Genomic DNA, 14,763 nt, shown 5'->3' with positions numbered 1-14,763 from the left:
TGGGCTGTGCCTGCACATCAATCAATTATGAAACAATTTATCCAAAATGCGTTTTGGGTACATTTTGTCGTCTGGTGGGGATTTTGATTGTTTTTATGCAATCCCCTTGCGTCTCTTATCCCCCTTCCGCTCTCGCAAGCGTCAGCTGTCGCAACTGTAAAACCGAGTTAATGTGTTTTCTATAAATATAATAAATAGCCAGCGTCTGGGGAAATGCTATAGGCCTTTTGCCCCACACACAATACACAACACACAGCACACAAACACAAACAGAAAACACACATATGAGAGCATAAACTAAATCGAGCTTCAGTTATTACACAGGTCTACAATGGATTTGGTTTTGTCGGAGCCAACAAATTCGTTTAGTTTGCTCAGGCATTCAACACACACACACACACACATCAACACACACACACACAAAAGCTGCTTTTCCTGTTCGGTTCGTTTCTGTTTATCTTCCGATTTCCCTTCACTTACATATTTTCTCTTCTTTCTTAACCATAATTCTCAGTTAATATTGAAGCTCCGTCGGCTAAGGTCAGTTTTGCTGTCATTTTTTTTTCATTCTTGTTTTCTTCTTGTTTGGGCAGAGTGCAGACAGAGCATTTTATATTATTTCCAATGTCATGTCTTGTTAGCTCAAAATTGAGCAAGACCTTTTCGGGGAATTTACGAATGGTAGCAAATAAAATCAAAATAATGTTGAGTTGTAAATAAGGAGCAATACTCAATAATAATAAGAAGTAAATTCATAAAATATAACTAATAAATAATAACAAATAAATAGAAAAGATAAATAAATAGACTACAAATAAAGGGAATATAAAAAACAGAAAATGGCCCAGCAAACAATATTAACAATAAATTTAAATAAAAAGAAAAGATAATTTCAAATTTTATAAGTTATAGAAATATCAATAAATAAAAAATATAAAATAAACAAAATCAAATATAAATTTTAAAATAAAACAAAGTTAAGTTGTATATAGAAAGAAGTATTATTATTTAGTAATAATAAAAAACTAACTTATTAGGTTTACTATTTACAGTTCCAAAGTTATTTTTAGTTACATTATCTCTAAAAGCAGTGCTGCCAACTTGTCATCATAGTGCTGTCAATGCAATATTTGCAGTTGAGAAATGTAAATACATATATAACAAATTAACGAAATTTAAACAAATAAACAAATAAATAATAAAATAAAATAATAAAAAAATAAAATAAAAAATATATATCACTAGCTAAACTTGGCTACAAATTAAATAACAAATAAATTAAAACCATATAAATCTATATTTATTTCCATATACGAGTATAAAACTATTTTCAACACTAGAGTGCCTTTAGTTAACCTAACTTTGAAAGCAGCGCTGCAAACTTGTCACCAAAGCGCTGCCAACGCAACTGCAACTCTGGCGAATTCTCGCTTCGAAATTGATGGTGGTATAAAAGTGTGTGTTGAACAACTTTAAAGCAATTAACAATTTGCTTTATTTTGTAGTGCTGTGCCATTTGTCATTCGTTGCCACATACGATGCGTATCGAAATAATCCCTGTTCCGTTGCGGGTGTGTGCGTGTGTGTGTGTGTGTGTGTGTGTGTTGCCAAAGTTGAAGCTGCAGCTACCGAAAGTTTTGTTATTTGTTTGGCTGCGTTAATGCGCTTAGCGGGCATTAAGGAAGCCGCAAGAAACTGCGTTGAAAACAAAGGACATGGTGATTGGGGGAGAGATGAGAGAGAGAGGAGGGAGGGTTAAGACGAAAGTAACCAAGGCTATTAGCCCGAATTGGTTAACTCGAATCGATTACAGGGCCATTGCTCATTATGCGTTATTTTCGGTTAACAGGCAGTCAGTCAGACAGCCAGTCAGCAGCTTCCTGCTGCCTGCTGCCTTTTGCCAATTCCTTTTGAGCTCTTTTTAATGGCCTTTTGCTCATGTTGGCAACGTCGAACTCGAACCTTTTGCCGCCGGAGGCAATTTGCTTGTCCTTGTCCTTGGAACACCTTTCAATTAAAATGTAGTCCTGCCACGCCCCTCCAGCAGCAGCAGCTTTCTCCCTTGTCCCATTGTTTGACTGACTGTTGGTTTCACTTGGATTTGGTTTTGGTTTGGGTTTGGCTTGGCTTGCCTTGGCTTGGCTTGGCTCTCTGCCTAATGGCCAACTGCGTTTGTCAGCAATTGGCACATAAAACAAATTTCATTGCCTCAAATATATATGTAGTATCATGCGAGTGGCATATAAGTCATGCGCTAATGATGCCAACCAACCAGCCATTTATCCGAGCTACATTCATAAATTGTCTTGCCTACAAGAGAAAGAGAGATCTAACGCGTAAATCGCTTCGAGTCGATTTATGCAGTTTAAAAGCTTTCACACTATTGAGATTGATTGCAGTCGCCCAGGTGGCAGCACAGCGCCCAAATCACTTAAGCACACATTCAATGTCATTAAAGGATTTTTGTTTCGCGTTTTTTCATTTCATTTTCATTTATTTTTTGTGCTGTGCGGAAATGCAATTTCAATAATTTTCAAAAGGGCTTTCAGCTAATGCGGTAGGCAAACAATTTCAATTTATTTGCCAGCTAATAAACGAGTCGAGATTATGGCAAATTAATATCCCACGCATACGCCAAATGTGCATGGCAACAGAAAAGAGGATGAGAACGAGAGAGAGAAAGGCAGGGAGAGAGAGCGTGACAGAGAGGAAGCTAGACATTTCCCCAGTGTGTTTGTAAAGTAATAAAATTAACACATATGCACATAAATATTAACATCTACGATACAACCAAATGCGCTTCTATTAAGTCTCCGCTCTCCTTCACTCCCACTCTATCTCTCTCTCTCTCTCTCCCTCTCGTTCTTTCGCATTTATGTATTTGTCGCTGTTTTGATTTATGCTTTTCACGATTGCTGACTGCCAGCCATTGCTCTGCGGCTTTTATGCGAATTTCCCGCCTCTCCATCTCTTGCTCGTGCTGTCGCTGTAAACATAATGTAATTATGACTGTGACAGCGGCAATTCACTTATGGCAACTGCAGTCACATGCAGACACCACACACATACACACACACTCTCGTACACCCTTCCATATGTACACTCGTTACAGAGTCCACAAATATGTTTACCATATTCACCTGTTTGCTCTTCATTATAAATTTATTATTAATTTGAAGCGAGAACGCCATTGACATGCCTCCGCCAACAACAGTTTTCGACATCTAGATACCCTGTAAGTTAGTTTAGTAAAGGATTACAGTCAAAAGATTTCTAATATTATAATGCTGAATCATATATTTTCCGCTCCTCTGTATGATTCTCGAAAATTTGGTTGCGATCAGATACAAAATCTAGAAGTTATTGATTTGGTTGATAATCTGGTATGTTTTGTACTCTATGGTATTTTTGTAATTTGCTAGTATATCAATATACCAAAAATAGTTTTTAAGGTCTGGTATACATTGCACTCTATCGTATTTTTAGAATGGATAGTATATCAATATACCAAATATAGTTTTCTGTATATGAATTTGGTATATTTTGTGAATTATACCGCACTGTTTTGCTTCTATGGAAAATGTACGATATGACATTTTAATCTAGCTAGTTGGTTACTTAGGTAAATTTCAAAAAATAATTATACAGTTTATTTTTTTATTTACACAATAAACAGTTGGGACAATTAATGTGTGAAGGTTCAGACATCTTTCAAGTGTTCTTTTTCTATGAAATTACAAAATTCTTGGATTGTTTTTTGATTTGAACTAATATTTTGTATTAAACTTTTCAATTAGCATTTGTAAAGTTGTTAATTCGAATCTAAGTAGTGCATTTGCATTGCATTGAATTATGTGTTGCTTGCAATTTAGTTGATTATTCTTGGCAAATTTCTTTAATACTATCATACATACTGCACAGAACAGAAGAAAGCCAACGCAAAGCTCATGCAATACATTTCCCAATTGAATTGATTCCGTAACTGGCTTCTGATAATAATAAGACCTAATTGCATTGCTCAACAGAAAGAAAGAGAGAGAGAGAGAGAAGCGGCTTAACTGCCAAGGGAACAAATCATTTGGAAGGAATATTTGCTCAGTGTCTCACACAACATTTTCATTCATTCTTTGCTGTTGCGTAAATTAGAAAACATTTTCTTTAATCACTCGTATGAATGCCATGCATTGTCTCTGTGCTCTGTGTTCCATTTGCCAGCTTTTGTGTTGTATAGTACTATTCATGCAGTTTGGTCGTCCACGTAATGCGCCTATTGGTCAGTGCGAAGCATTAAGCGATTGTGCTGCACTGCAGCTGCTGCTGCTGCTGTGCTTCAACTAAGCTCCAGATTTAAGACCAACTAAATGTAGTTGCTGCCATGGACTCCTCCTTATCAGCAATAATCCAGGCAACTATTCTGAATGCCATTTGAATTACTCGTATTGTTAATTGGCAGCGCATTCAATGACAAGTCCTTCACCTTATCCCCTCCATTACATTTATAGTTCAAGACATTGCTTGTGATTTGAATCGTACTTATTTCAATGAATCCCACTCTCTCTGTCTCTGTCTCTATCGCTTTTGTTCTACGCTTTTCTATTATTTTAATCAACTTAATACCCTGACTACAGCCTTTGGTGAGTTCAACCCGTTCATACAAATCACAGTGCCCTTTTTACCTCCTCAGCTTTCAATCATTCGCAAGTCTCTTACTTATTATTCATGGCATTGTTTGGATAGCTGTCTGTCAATCGCCGGACTTTGGACTCTATTCTAAGCGGCCAGGCCATATAAATAATTAATCGGATCGTAATAGAAAATGTATTATTAGATGACGAACAAAAGAATCTGGCGTATAAATAGAATAGCAGAATAATAGAACGTTTCCTTTTTTTTTTTTTTGAAAGTGTGGAGTAAGATTCATATATATAGCATAATATATATTTGCATTTAGTTGCGCATTGTATTTCCCAATAGGTTCATTGACATTTACACACTCTATTATTAATAGCGTTTGCTATGCGATTAATAAGTAATCAGCTTATTTATTTTGTGACGTCATTTAATCTACTCTTTCTCTCTCTCTTCTAACAACTCTTACTCTCAGCTCAGTTCAGATTTTGCTATGAATGCAAAATCATTAAGCAAAAATCGTTGCCTACATTTGTGCGTCATGCGCTCTGATCGTCCCTACAAAATATCATTGCATACTTTGCGGCTACATAAACAAATGAGCCTATTTTAAATGGCCTGTGTTGTGTATTTTTGCATATTGAGCAACTTTATTAAGCATTTTCTCCATTCAACCATGGTCATTATTTCATGCGTTGGCCACAATTGCCGCGCTGCCACAGCTGCAATTGCCAACAAACAACAAATCCCCACTGGTCGGTCGTCTTCTTCCTCTTCTTGCTTTTCGCATGGCAATTTTCATGCAGATGCTCATACTCATCAATGTGTCGAGAGTTGTCGTTGTTGTAGGTCATTTGCCAAACCCTGACCTATGACAGGCGTCACGTTTTGTTGTACTTATGTAATATGTGATATTATTATTACACAATTTGTATGCGTTGCCCTTTTGATTATTGTTGTCGTTGGCCCGTTGCTGTTGCTGTTGCTGTTGCTGTGGTTGTTGGTTGTTGGTTGGAGTGGCAACTATAATTTGTGACACGTGCCACCAAAATCTATGGCCAGTCACTTGGGTGTTGCGTGTGGCTGTTGCGCTGCCTGATTGTTCGCTGTTTTCTGCTGTTGTTGCTATCGAAATGGGTGTTGTCCTCGCCTCTTGTCGTTGTCGTTGTCGTTGTTATTGTTGTTGCTTGCTTCGATTGTTGTCGTTTGCTATGCCAAAGAGGAAGCAGGGAAAGGCAGAAAAAAGCGCGGCAGTTTATTTTATTTTATTGCAATTCATCGCTCGCCTCGCCTCGCACACAAACACACACACACACACACACCCTATTTTTATGGCCTCAATGCGCGACGTGGGTGTCTATTGTGTGTGTGTGTGTGTGCGGCGTGTGTGTGGTGTCAAATATAAAACAAATAATGCCAAGAGCGAGACGACGAACAACGCGCCAACAACAATCACAGATAAGTCAACATTCTGCTGATGCGGCGAAGCGAAAAGCGAGGCAAGAGCATGAGAAACGGGCAACAAGAAGGACATCAACAACGCCTACGCCATATTATATGCCACACACATACACACACACACACTCGCACACACACATACACACATCCAGTTAGTCGAGGCAACGCAGCGCGTAACGAACCACTCAACACTTTATGTGCTCGCTTTTGGCCATGTGACAGGCTGCATAAATTTTTTAATGTCTTGCCACAGCTAAAACAACGATAACAAACAAAGAGACGCAACGCAGCGCAACGCAACGCGACTCGCTTCGACTCGATATGTTGTGCCACACTAACGGGGACTTGCCACTGCCACCTCGCTGCTCCCCCGTTTGTCTTTGTCCTTTGACCGAGAGCATGGCAGTTTTTCATGGACAACAGCAAAAGCAACAGCAACAACAACTTCAACTGCTGTTGTAGCTTACTGCAGCGCATCAATCTTTTAAGCCAAAAAGAAAGCAAACACCAACAGCGAGAGAGAAAGGGAGATAGAGGGAGAGCAAGAGTGAGATAGGGAGTTGCTATCGCGTTTTCTTTGTGAGGCAATCAAATGGACAATTGTTGTGCTGCCGCTGGCTGCAGCAGCTGCAACGTGAATTCAATATTATGGCATATCAATGCTTAATAATGCCATCAAATCAAAAAGCCAAAGCTTGGCAACAGCTGTCGTTGCAACAGCAACAGCATCAGCAGCAGCAGCGACAACAAGAGCAATTGCTTGGCATGGCATGACATGGCTTTAGCTTTGTGTGGCATTTGCATTAAGTTGCGCCCTTTGGCGCGTTGCGAGAGCGCCTTTCGAGTGGCCACTCTGTCACATGGCAGCAACTTCTCTGCTCGGCTATGCTCTTCCCTTCTTTCCTTCCCCGCCCTCGCTTGCCTCTTAACCTTCAGCATGCTTGACAAATTGTTCAAAAACTGCAACGCACAGCCGGAAAAAAAGCTATTCGTTGGCGTTTTTCTTCGCTCGTTTGGCGCAGCGACAACACTCACACACACACACACACTCACAAAAGTTGAGAACGAAAACGAAATGCAAAAATTTCGCTAGCTAGAAAAGTGTTATACAAACACATTAAGTCATTATGACTGGCTCTCAATTGTTATGTAAACGGGTGCGTGGCAATTTGCCAGCGCAGCTGCAACATTTTTGCCACATTTAGCAAGTGACTGAAAAAGATTTTTGGTCAGTTCATCAAATTTCGCTATGTTTGCATAGCGAGAAACTTGTGTACAAGTGTTGGGAAGTATATTGTAAGTGTTATAGGGAACTGCTACTCAAATTGTTAGTTCGCAACTATTGAAATGGCTCAAATTGTTATATTACTTCAAATAAGTTAATCTAACGAATTGTAAATCATAAACTGCTAGGTTAAAATTCAAATATTTATCAAACTGCTATACAAAGTGTTATGCTGTTTCGAAACAGTTAATTTAATTCATTTGAATACCTTAAACTGTTATACAAAGTGTTATACAGCATTAAAAGAGTTGTATTGGTGGATTTTGGGGCATAAAATTGGTAGACTGATATTATAATTGTTAAATTAACTGTTATACAGTCTGTTATACTGCATTAAGACTGTTATACTTTTGAATTACGAGGCCTCCTACAAATAACTGCTTGTGTTTGGGGCATAAAATTGGTAGACTGATGTTATAATTGTTAAATTAATTTTTATACAGTCTGTTATATTGCATTAAGACTGTTATACTTGTGAATTACGAGGCCTCCTACAAATAACTGCTTGTGTCGTTATCAAACAAGATGTTATATAATCTGTTATACCCTATCATACCTGTTATATTATTGTATATTAGTTCTAATTGGTAAACTAAGTGTTATACCATCTACTACACAAAGTGTTATACTGCTTCCAATCTGTCGCACATCAGCCATATAATCGAAAGTAGCCATGGCGTCATTTATTGCCCAAAGCGGGTGCGAAATTAGCGCCAGACACTAAGACAAACTGTTTTACGATGCGGCCCCCGCAACGCTGTGAACGAAAACTATCTATGATTTCACTCTCAGTTCACTTTCGCTTTGGGTGCTTGCAGTGAACGAGCGACCGCGTTGTGAGGTGGGATTGTCTCGCGATTTGTTTGCTGTGCATGTTTGGACATTTTTATGCATGTTTTGGCATGTTTATGTCCCGCCGCATTGGCGTCGCTTCACACACATTCACACACACACATACAATGCATTCATCGTTTTACGAGCCACGCCCAAAACTCAATTGGGCTGCTGAGTGATTGCAGCCAGAGCCATTTTGGAGATGCTTTCCCTTTTGTGTTGTGTCGCGTCGACAGTCGACCGAGCTTGCTCTCTCTCTCTCTCTCTTTCTTCATCTATCTCTATCGCTCGACCGCTGTCACTTTGTTGGCGCGTATTTCCATTTCGCGTTTGTTTTGTCAGTTAAATGGCCAAGCGACATTGCTGGCGTCGCGGCGTCTCGATAACAATTTTAATAGGCCATTTAATTTTTAATTAATTCCTCAAGCGGCAGTTGGCATGTCATAAAAATGTTTGCTGTCATTTTGTTGTTATTTGTTGCCGTTGTCCTTTTTCGCTGTGGACGGAGGCGTTTAATGACGTGTATTGCCGTTGTCTTTTGTAGCTGCATATCATTATGATGATTATATGTTATTTACCCCCTCCATTCCTCCTCCTCCCACCATTTCGAATTGCCCACAAATTTTGGCATCCACGCGCCGCGTTCGTTTATCGCGTTGTGCTGCTGCCTCGCTCATTGTTTATTGAACATTTGTCTATGTATTTATAACGATGAGGCGCGTGATTCTGTCGCAATTTCATTACTCAATGCTGACAGCGATTCCGCACACACACACACACACACACACACACACAGAGAGAGACACTCACACTCACTCACAAGTTGCACAATGTTTAATTAAAACGTTTAAACTTCAAAATGTTGCCCCTGTCTGCCTGCACTCGTGCTTGGCATCGTGACACGAACAGCACGACTAGAGTTAGACAGATAGAGAGCAGATTCCGCCATCGCTCCGTTGGGGCCAAATTAGATAGTCGAATTTGTGTGTGCGTGCTCGAGCGTGTTTATGCCTGTCGTGTCCTGTCCGCCAGGAGTACAGCACGGCACAATGCACAAAACATAACTAAACAGCAGACCCAACACGATTTAACACTCGATTCAAACACGACTTAACATGGCTAACACCTTGAACCAACACGGTTAAACGTGCCGCCACCATGCAACGCAACGCAACACGTTTGCCCACGTCCAAACTTGCCTCAACATGTCGCCAGACAATGACAAAACATGATAGTTATATACACGCGCCAAGCACACGGTGTCGAAACGCAAACTCGCAAACTATGCGGGCGCAGTTCTTTGCAGGTTTTGTATATTTTTAAATTTTGCAGGAATTAACTAAACTAAGTGTTATTGTTTCACTGAAATACTAATACAATCATAAAAAACATGATGCAAATATTTTTACATTTTATGTGACCTACTTTTAAATTCACAGAGAAAGTATGACAAATTATATTAATTATTGAAAAATATGAAAGTATGCAAAATAATATTTACTAAAAAATGTGTTATTTTTGTCTTATATTTGCTCAACTATTCCCCTTTCGTTTTAATTGCATTTAGTAAGTCTTATAGATACATATGTATCAATTTCTATCTATAATTAGTCACGCAGCTTCTCCAGTGTCCAAAAAATATAATGTAATTATTACAAATATTATGATAGTTGTTGAGTAAGAGTTTTTGTTGAGCTTATCAGCTCAAACCGCTTTTAAACAATTTCAGTTATTATTAATAAAGCACCATCAGATTTTAATTCATATTAAACATACAAATTTGAAAAACAAAAAGAACTCAATAAGATTTCAATTCGTATTAAAAATACAAGTTTGAATAGTTATTCTAGTTCAGTATTGTTTTGCTACAGTTGAAAATTGTTAATTCCCATATTTTTCAAATAATGCTGTTAAAATATTTCAGCAATTTAGTTCTTACTATTTAGGATGTACATTAAAACCTCTTCAAATGAATCAGTCATTAAGGCTAAACAACTTTATAACAATATGTTGATGCATCTCTTTTTTTGCTTTCCCTTTGGCTCATTGTATTAATATTGTTCGTCATTCTATTTGAAAAACTTCAGCTTTATATATCCTACTTTCTCGTTTCCCCATCGCAACTTGTTTACTTCTCTATTCGGTTCGATATAAGCCTCTCGTCCCTTCCCCAATTTTTAGTGATGCGCATTTATGAAATTGTTGTCAATAGTTCACGCGCTCATCTCTAGTGGATGGGGAGAAGCAGAAACATGACGAGTTGTCCTCGTAGCTTGTCTGCTAGTCTGTAGTCTCTTCCCTATGCTGTTATCTGTTGTTCGAGCTGTGGGTCCTGCGCTGCCACGCCCACATCCTTTGGCAATATCACGCTGTGGAGAGTTGTCGCTGCTCCTTGCTGCCCCATGCCATTTATGCGCATTGTTTGGTTTTATATTTGAGCAATTTTTGTGACTCGCTTAATAGCTTTTTGTGAAAATTAATTTCTTAGCTATTAGAGACTCTCTCTCTTTGCTTCTCTCTCGCTCTCACTCACTCTTTTTGTCTCCCTCGCTGGCAGCTCACACAGTGCACACAGTCTATGCTGTCTCTGTGTGTGTGTGTGTGTATTTTGTAATTACTTTATGCCCGAAAATTGCCGTAGTAAAATATTTTGTTGGTTTTACCCCCCCACAAATAGAAAGCCATCGTGAATGTGGGAAGGGGGAGAGGAGGTCGAGGCTGGAGGGCAGTCTTTTGAAGCTCGAGGTCATGCTACCGAGGCCGGACGTTGTTCGTTGGCTGCTTGCTTTGCATTTATTGTTGTTATGCTGCTGCTTCTGTTTCTCTTCCCTTCTCTTCTCCCTTCTCTTCTCTTAGCTCCTCTCTTTTCCACTCATCTCCGAGTTGTTGGTGTTGCTTGGCTGTGCGTTGTAATCAATGGCCACTAATCAAATCAAACGACTTGCGTTGCTGCATGCGCAATGTGTTCGCTAGAGGGGGGAAGGGAAGCAGGACTGTGACTGTGACAAAAGAAAGCGTGAGAGCGAGAAGAGGAAGAGTCGGAGAGTCCCAAATTCGGGGATTTTTGGGGAGCTAAAACGGAACCGTTCGTTGCCACTTTGCCATGAACCGGAAACTCAAAGTGGCAACCAGAAAGAAGAGTCCACTTTCCACTTTCCACTCTGATGGCGAACGGAACACACGAACAAGCCTCAAAACTCACTCAAGTGAGCAGCAACAGTGGCATTTCCCCCCGCTCCTCACCTCCTTTTGAGCCTACTTATAGACACACTTAGTGTAAGCAATAGCGAATATATCTGTCTTCAACTGGCACTTCAGCTAATGCAATTAGCCAGCTGCGACTGTGACCCACAAATTGACAGCTTTGATCTGAGCGAGTTTGGGTTACAGAATGCGAAGAGAGATCCCTCTTGGCGCCGATCAACAGCTTACAAATCGATTAAATTAATAGCAAAAGTTTGATATGCAAGCTGTCTCTCGGTTTAAGCAATTGCGAATGAAGTCGAGGAATTGTTAATGAAATAAGCTCGCTGACATCAACTATGTATGCTTGACGCTGGATAGATTATTTCATTACCAGTCACTTGACACACTTTCAAATCGATGAAGCTGACAGAAAAGATGCATAACAAACTTCTCTATAGATTTTTAAACAAGAGTAAGGGAAATTTCTTACAATCAAACTGGAATATAAAATATTGTGAACACACCTCTTTATTTATTTTGTGAACATACATAGGCTGCCGGATACTTCTTTTAGCATTGTATTGCATATATCTTAACAGTACTTTATTATACTTATGTTAATCCTACAATACTTATCGATAGCCTTTGCAATACTATTATGTATCCATACCTATCAGCCTGTCACATAATTTGTTATTTATTACACAATTTCATGTTTTATAAATTATTTATTCATGTACTCTACACATCATTAGAATTGCATTAGTTAATTAAAAACTAAGCAGCCTATTCTTATTCTTTTTATAAAACGCTGATTAAGTCACGAGTGGAATAGAAAACAAGTAAGAAACTACAGTCGAGTGAGATCAACTGTGAGATACCTGATACACCTTTTGAATAACAGCAGAATAGTACAGTATCAATTTTAATATATACCAAATTAATATATCACAAAATACTAAAAATATAACAACGGCGTTATTTGGTGTATTGATATTGAAATTCTACCCTAAGGACAAAAAAGTGCGGTAATAATTTTTACCAAACTATTATACAGCAAAGATATTAAAAATATATCAAGGCTATGTTTTGTATATTGATATAGTACTTCTATCCTGTGGCTATCAGGTATAATTAGACAAAATCAGAAAAGCAACACAAAGTTACCGAATTAAAAATTGAAATTTGCTTTGAGAGTTTCATGTATTTTCTTTTTGTTAAGAGAAAAGATTAGTAGATAAGTCAGTTGAAACATAATCTTCAAGTAAAGCTAAGATTTATAAAAAAAAAGTTGATATTATTAAGATTTGCAATTGCTTTAACACCTTTAGCTTAAGCGGCATCCTTCTTAAACTGTTATATACTCGCACATTGCGGCAGCTATAAATGCCATTGACAAGCCGAGCAGCTATTAAGTGTGGTCCGCAAATAGCAGCAGCAGCAACTACAACTACAACTACAGCTACAACAAACTGTATTTCAAATAGTTTTACTTTTATGCTGGATAAACTTGAAAATTGCTACGCATACTCGTAATTGGCAGTTTTTCGAGGGCCTGCGGCTAGCTTGCCACCTTCGTTCCCTCTCTTCTCCCCTCTACCTCTCTCTTTCTCTCTCTCTCTGTCACTCCCCCTCCTGTTGTGGCTGTCCCTTGCTGCTTGTTGTTGGCCAACATTACAAATCTTCATGAGTTGAAAGGTCTAAAAACGTAGTTACGGGGCGGGTGGCCAACTACTGCTCCTCGGCTGTAAGTGGAATAAAGGGGGGGAGGGAGGTGTGAGTACAGGGGAAGGGGCAGGGGTTTGGCATATCTATATCCACAAGTTGAGGCCGACATGTGCACGCCGTTAGTTAGTTAGTTATAACTACATACAATTTTATGCAGACCATATTGTAAATGTTATAATTTTCACTAACAATTTTCGCAGCAAGCGGGCGCAAATTCATGACTTTCACCAGGTCCCAAACAGGGGATGAGAGAAAGTGGGAGGGAGAGAGTGAGTGAGAGGTGCTACTAGTACTAGCTGTGTGTGTATATATGACCAGGGGGCAGTTGGCTTTCGGTTTTGGGATTCAGCTGGGGCTCAGACTTTAGCCGACGACTGCTGATGATAATTTTTAGCAACTTTTTCGAGAGCGGGTTGTGTTCCCCACCTCTTCCCCTTCTACCATCGCTCTCGCCCACTCAGGCACGCTCTAGGCGTCTCGCTCTTCAGCTGGGTTGGGCTACTCTCGCTCTAGCACATGTGCACTTAAACGTGCTTGGGGTTTTAAAGTATTATTACATTAAGGGTACGGCCAAAAGCATTTGCTGTATGCCATGCTACTTTCTCGTTTCTCGCTTCTCGTTTTTTGGTTTTTATTTGTGTCCTTTTCAGCTACTGACTGGTTTTTTCGATACCCTCGATAAAGTGGTCGATGTGCATTTTTAATGCCCTTTTAAATATATACAATTTGTGCTCTACTTGTTGTATGCATTTTTATAGCATACTTTTTTTTTTGTTGTCGGGGGCAAATTTAATTGCTGTGCCAAAAAGTACTTTTGGTTGTTATAATTTTATGTGCGTGGTATGTTTGTCGTCGAGCTATCGAACCTGCCGCATTTTTACTTGTTTTCTCTGATATTTTTGCTGTCGCTATGTTGGCTTTTTATTTTTAAGTAATAAAATTTAATACATGGCTACATAGTCGCTTCACACACACACACACACTTACACACACACACACGTACTTCTGTATGTAACGGCATCTTTATATGTATACGCACATTTTACTCAATTATAAAAGTTTCCACATTAAAAGTTCATTGCTGGAGCCGGCCAAGCGAGATCCGGCGCCGCATTCGGTCCAAGACTCTTTTGGGTACGGCCGCCATGTTGGGTTAGGTCGTGCCCGCCGGCTGTAGCATCAACGTAGTTGCTGTGCTGTGCTGTGCTCCCTCCCCGCTGGCCATACGTCTTTTGAATCAATCCTTCCCTCTTCTATACGTACATATGTATGTATGTTGGGGCGACTACATCAAAGCCATAGTCAAAAGCAAAACGTCTGGCCGTAAAAGTTCTTGTTGTTGTCGTTCGTTTTCTTTTTTCACAATTCTTTTTGTATTTTTTGTGGCCAACACAGGAAAAATTAAAAATGTTGTCGCAGTTCGTAGAAAACGAGGGGAATTGCTCTATCAAATTGGGAAGGGTGATGAGGTGGCAACGCAACCCTAATCTGGTAATCCTCTAGTAATTTGGTGTGGTACTTCAAGTCAATGACAATTACATTTGGTTGCCAGCTGGTGACAATAAAACATGATTGCTCTATAAGTAAAGTGTTATATTTGAACAGGGATACGTTGTCGTGGTTTTAAATGGGGTAGAAATTAT

At 39.2% G+C, this 14,763-nt stretch overlaps 1 protein-coding gene across 1 annotated transcript in view; it reads left to right on the top strand.

Annotated features, from left to right (window-relative positions):
* The window catches only part of LOC132796272 (uncharacterized), a 75,068-nt gene that overhangs the window by 54,987 nt on the left and 5,318 nt on the right, over positions 1–14,763 (top strand). The window lies entirely within an intron of this gene.

Source organism: Drosophila nasuta, chromosome X (genome assembly GCF_023558535.2).
Source record: "Drosophila nasuta strain 15112-1781.00 chromosome X, ASM2355853v1, whole genome shotgun sequence".
Taxonomy (NCBI): domain Eukaryota; kingdom Metazoa; phylum Arthropoda; class Insecta; order Diptera; family Drosophilidae; genus Drosophila; species Drosophila nasuta.
This window is presented reverse-complemented; position numbering and strand designations above follow the sequence as displayed.